The sequence below is a fragment of the Hyperolius riggenbachi genome, chromosome 12, assembly GCF_040937935.1.
Source record: "Hyperolius riggenbachi isolate aHypRig1 chromosome 12, aHypRig1.pri, whole genome shotgun sequence".
Classification (NCBI taxonomy): Eukaryota; Metazoa; Chordata; class Amphibia; order Anura; family Hyperoliidae; genus Hyperolius; species Hyperolius riggenbachi.
In genome coordinates, this window is record NC_090657.1 from 220,884,060 (window position 1) to 220,889,825 (window position 5,766).

At 44.9% G+C, this 5,766-nt stretch overlaps 1 protein-coding gene across 2 annotated transcripts in view; it reads right to left on the reverse strand.

Moving 5' to 3' along the window:
* Nucleotides 1–3,841, reverse strand: part of LOC137541729 (uncharacterized) — a 24,371-nt gene extending 20,530 nt beyond the window's left edge. For both annotated transcript variants that reach the window (XM_068263191.1, XM_068263192.1), the window contains exon 1: nt 3,668–3,841. The gene's annotated coding sequence lies outside the window, so the exon portion shown is untranslated. The remainder of the gene's footprint in view (nt 1–3,667) is intronic.
* Between the last annotated feature and the right edge of the window lie 1,925 nt (nt 3,842–5,766).

A 5,766-nucleotide genomic window follows, 5' to 3' on the forward strand; every position in this document is an offset into this window, starting at 1 on the left:
CTTGCAGGAACCCTTTTGATGTTGTGTTGTAATTCAGGCATCTTAAAGGATACATAAGGCAATAAAAAAATAAGATTTTCCTGGGGTTTCCTCCAGCCCTTGAAAGCCTATTTGTTCCTTGCCACATCTCCGCTCTCAGGCTGTCTTCCGGGGTCCCCTACGTAGCAGCCGCCAACCTGGCCAGGTCTGCAGCATTTGCGCATGTGTTCATGCGTAGTCCCTTCACGTCTGCGCATAATGCTCCCGAGAACGTGAGTGGTGCAGCCGCATGTTCGAGCATATGCTGAGGCGGCGCATGCCACGGAGGGGACCCCGGGAGACTGCCGGAGAGCGGAGCTGCGGCGAGGGACACATAGGCTACCAAGGGCTGGAGGAAGCCCCAGATAGTAAATCTGATTTTTTTTTTTTTTTTTTTTTTAATTGCCTTACCCCAGAATTTTTTTCCAGCCGGGTGGCATGAAATGGTAGCCGGGTGGCATTAAAAAGCAGCCAGGTGGGGCAAGATGAAAATGCAGGGCAATTCTGCTTACAGAATAGGAGGAGGTGAGCCGATGACATCCGGGTGGTCACCAAATCTAGCCGGGTGGAGCACCCGGCTAAAAGAGCCTGGGGAGAACACTGCTTTAACCAGCTGAGGACCACAGGCTTAAACCCCCCTAGTGACCAGGCCATTTTTTTTACAATTCAATGCTCTGCAGCTTTAACGGTTAATTGCTCGGCCATCCAACTTACCACCCAAATTAATTTTGCCTCCTTTTCTGCCCACCAACAGAGCTTTCTGTTGGCGGGATCTGATTGCTGCTGCAATGTTGTTGTTTTTTTTAAATACATTTAAATATGGGTGATTTTTAAAAAATAAAATAAGCTATTTTTTAAATATTTTATTCTCCCCACTCCCTCCCCCACGAGATCCAATCAGCAAGATCACCTCTGATAGGCATCAGCCTATGAGAGAGGGATCAGTTTGTGTGCCTCTCCTGGGGACCGCTCAGTGACAGAGCTGTCCCCCGTACAGCACTGCACTAGATCACAGCGCTGTACAAAAAGAAAATTGCTGTTTGTACCCCTGCCAGCTCCGATCACCGCTGGCAGGCTGTTCACGGCCGTCTCCCTGTTCCTCCTGCAGTGAACAGGCGCCCTCTCCATGCTAATCTCGCACATCGCGAGATCATGCACTACTGCGTGATGGAGGAACGAGAGAGCCATTCTGCGGCCGCCATCCTGCATTAGGTGGTCGCAGAGTAGTTAATGACACTTATTTATATTTGAAAAAAAATCTATGCACCTACATCTGATGATCAAATGTATATATCCTGTGTGTCACATCTAACATCTTGTCAGCCTACAAGAATAGAGTCTGGAGAAGGCTTATTAGACAAAAGCTTACTCTTTCTTTTTAAGTTAGCCAATAAATGGTATCCTGATTCAAAACCACCTGCTGCTCTTAAAGGACAACTGTAGTGAGAGTTATATGAAGTCTGCCATATTTATTTCCTTTTAAAGGTAGCCATACACTGGTCGATTTGCCATCAGATTCGACCAACAGATAGATCCCTCTCTGATCGAATCTGATCAGAGAGGGATCGTATGGTTGCCTTTACTGCAAACACATTGTGAATCGATTTCAGCCTGACACTGATCACAATCTGTGGAACTGCTGCTGCCCGCCAGGTATACATTACCTAATCTGGCCGGTGCGACTCCCCCGGTCTCCGCTGTCTTCTTCTCCACGCTGGTCTCCGGTCTGGCTGGCTTGCTTCACTGAACTTCCTGTCCAGGGGAAGTTTAAACAGTAGAGGGCGCTCTACTGTTTAAACTTCCTGCCGGGACAGGAAGTTCAGTGAAGCTGCAGCCCTAGAGCCCGGAGCGGAGAAGACAGCGGAGACCGGGGGAGTCGCGGCGGCCGGAACAGGTAATTTATCTCCGCTGTATTGCGTCGGTTGTCGGGCATTCGAACGCAGCTATCGACGCACTCCCGACTCGCCGGCGATCGAGAAAAATCTTTTGCACGGACGGATCGACGGGAACGATTGATTTTGGACAAAAGTCGATCGTTCTGTCAGTGTTTGCCCGACGATTTCACAGCAGATTCGATCACAGTGATCGAATCTGCTGTATATCGGCGGGAAAATCGTTAGGTGTATGGGCCCCTTAAACTGAATAATACCAGAAACAAGCATGCAGCAAATCTTGACAGATCTAACAATAACGTTAAACACCTGATCTGCTGCACAGCAACTCCGACTCCTCAGTTTATGAAACCACAACTCCGACTCCGGGTACCCAAAATGGCTCCGACTCCTTGACTCCGACTCCTTAGTCTAATACTTAACAGGGCTGTGGATTTTGTACAAAAATCATCCAACTCCGACTCCCGACTCCTCAGTTTATGAAACTCCGACTCCAACTCCGGGTGCCCAAAATTGCCCCGACTCCGACTCCTCGACTCCGACTCCAACTCCACAGCCCTGCTGCTGCATGCTTGTTCAGGGTCTATGGCTGAAAGTATTAGAGGCACAGGATCAGCAGGACAGCCAGGCAACTGGTATTGCTTAAAAGGAAATAAATATGTTAGCCTGCATGTCCCTCTTGCTTCAGGTGCCCTTTAAGACAAATGATCAACTGGACCTAGACTGGGGTCTGTAAGTTCCTCAGTGACAGTGCTTCCTGGAAATCGTTCACTACTACTGTATATATTGAATATGGGCTGAACTGCTAATAATATGGCTGTTTACACAATTTATTGACATGTTATTAGATTGTGAGCTCCTCTGAGGGACAGTTAGTGACAAGACTATATATTTATTTATTGTATTTATAAAGAGCCAACATATTACGCAGCGCTGGACATTAGTTTAGGTTACACACAATGCAGCAATATGACAATACAGGAATACACTAAAAACCAGATCTAATGTAAAGCACTGCAGAAGATGCTGACGTTATTTTAAAAACGAAATAGTATGTAAGCCAGTTCTCTCTGATCTGTCCATTAGAGGGCGCACAGCACAATTCCAAACACTTTATGTTGGAGGGAGCCAAAAATGTCATATTAATTTCAAATTTCAACTTATACAGATTAATTGCTTTAAAATTTACAAACACATAGACTAACCTTAGGCACACAACACAAACCACCTTAGAAAATGTACTTTACATTAACAAAACTATTCCTTTTTTTTGTATTTATAAAGCGCCAACATATTACGCAGCGCTGCACAATAGATAAATGGGTTAGCATACAAGGTAGCACATACAGGAAACTCACAACAAAACAAGATCATGCAAATGATTTGATAACAATACAGTGTCAAAGGTCAAAATAGAGACTGTTCTAGTCCACAAGAGGGGTGATTGTCAGTAAGGTTGCATAATCAAGCTGGAAACAGTAGGGAGGAGGGCCCTGCCAGATGTATTTTAATCAACACTATATTTTTTACATTGAAGAAATACATTCTGTCACACTATTCAATTTCTGACAAAATTAATCTAGAATTATTTTTTTCACACAATCAATTGTTTTAATCGAATTGGGGTAAAATCTAACAAAAAAATTGCTACACTCATGGTAGCCACACATTACAGTTTGAGGGTGTTCTGAGTTTGCCTGTCCCCCCCCCCCCCGCTAGGCCTCAGATTCTGTATAAATAATAAGATTGTGACTTACCGGAGCAGCTGGGAGGGTGAGGCTGGGGTCAGTCAGTGATCGGTGTAATCAGTGGACACACAAGTGATGGACGCCTGTCAGAACCACACAGGTCCAGCACTTGTGTACACACTGATCACTGGACACACGACGCCACACGGAGCTCTGCTATACAATGACTTTCAGACCAAAGATGGCCCCTGGAATGTGATCACACCCAGCTGCAACGTCACCCTGAGCAGCTTCAGCACAACATGATGGAGGAGGAGGAGAGGGAATAGTCTATTGCTGAGTCACTGAGGCTGCTGCTGCTCCTACATAACCTGCAGGACTGGATCTCTAGTTTCTAGTTTTTTTTTCTAGTTTCATTTTAGTAGAAACGCAACCATTTAAAGTGCACTAACTTCTCTCTCCTTCCCCTTTTCCTTCTATTCTGGCTCGAGTACGCTCACATCTACACAGTGAAACAAAAGTTTGCTTTCTTAAAACAGAAAGAATTTGCAATAATTCAGGTTGGAGTGAGCTTGAGATGTCTCCCAGAGCAACACTGCTGAATATATGCAAATTAACCATTGTTACCCTTAGAAGCCAAACACACCTCTAATTTGTACAGAGCCATAATAATCCAACATGCATACAGACTGTTTCGGATTGTTTGATCCTCATCAGTGCATGGCATAGATTAATTTGGCTCTATGGAGTAGGGCTTGTAACACCGAGAGGTACAGACTAACCAGCAAGCTCATGGTGACCCAGAACTCATTGGAGTGTGTAAGGGACTACAATGGTCCTAAAAACCCCCTTACTAAAATGCTAAGAAAAACAAAAGTTTGCTTTCTTAAAACAGAAAGAATTTGCGATAATTCAGGTTGGAGTGAGCTTGAGATGTCTACCAGTGCAAGCTCAAGCTCACTCCAACCTGAATTATCGCTAATTCTTTCTGTTTTAAGAAAGCAAACTTTTGGTTTTTTTTAGCATTTTAGTAAGGGGGCTCTTACACTCTCCAATGAGTTCTGGTTCACCATGAGCTTGCTGGTTAGTCTGTATCTACACAGTGAAAGCAAGAAGTATTGAATCAGGATGATTATTTATTTATTGTATTTATAAAGCGCCAACATATTACGCAGCGCTGGACAATAAATAGGGATACATACAATATTTAGAAAAACAAAACAAAAGTTTGCTTTCCTAAAACAGAAAGAATTTGCGATAATTCAGGTTGGAGTGAGCTCGAGATGTCTCCCAGGCACCACTGCTGAATATATGCAAATTAACCATTGTACCCTTAGAAGCTAAACACACCTCCAGAACCGCTGGAATGCAATGATGTGTCAGCTTGTGAATATGTACAGAGCCATAATAATCCAACATGCATACAGACTGTTTCGGATTGTTTGATCCTCATCAGTGCATGGCATGGATTAATTTGGCTCTATGGAGTAGGGCTTGTAAATCCGAGAGGCACAGACTAACCAGCAAGCTCATGGTGACCCAGAACTCATTGGGGTGTGTAAGGGACTACAATGGTCCTAAAAGCCCCCTTACTAAGATGTTAAGAAAAACAAAAGTTTGCTTTCCTAAAACAGAAAGAATTTGCGATAATTCAGGTTGGAGTGAGCTCGAGATGTCTCCCAGGCACCACTGCTGAATATATGCAAATTAACCATTGTACCCTTAGAAGCTAAACACACCTGGAGGGATTCAAGGAGGGGATCCGCCATGGTGGAGCGATGGGAGCAGTGGATAATTCTGGCTGCTGCATTCATGATGGACTGCAGTGGGGCTGTTCGGGTCATAGGGAGACCAGACAGCAGGGCATTGCAGTAGTCAAGGTGGGAAATTATGAGGGCATGGATGAGGAGTTTGGTGGTGGCAGAGGTCAGGAAAGGGCGAATCTTACAGATGTTACGAAGGTGGAAGTTGCAGGACTTTGTGAGGTTTTGGATGTGGGGAGTGAAGGAGAGTGTGGAGTCCAGGGTGACACCCAGACAGCGGGCTTGAGAGGTAGGGTGAATGGTAGTGTGGTTAACAGTGACCTGCACATCTGGGAGGTTTATGGATGTCCGGGGTGGGAAGATCATAAATTCCGTTTTGTCTAGGTTTAGTTTCAGGAACCTAGC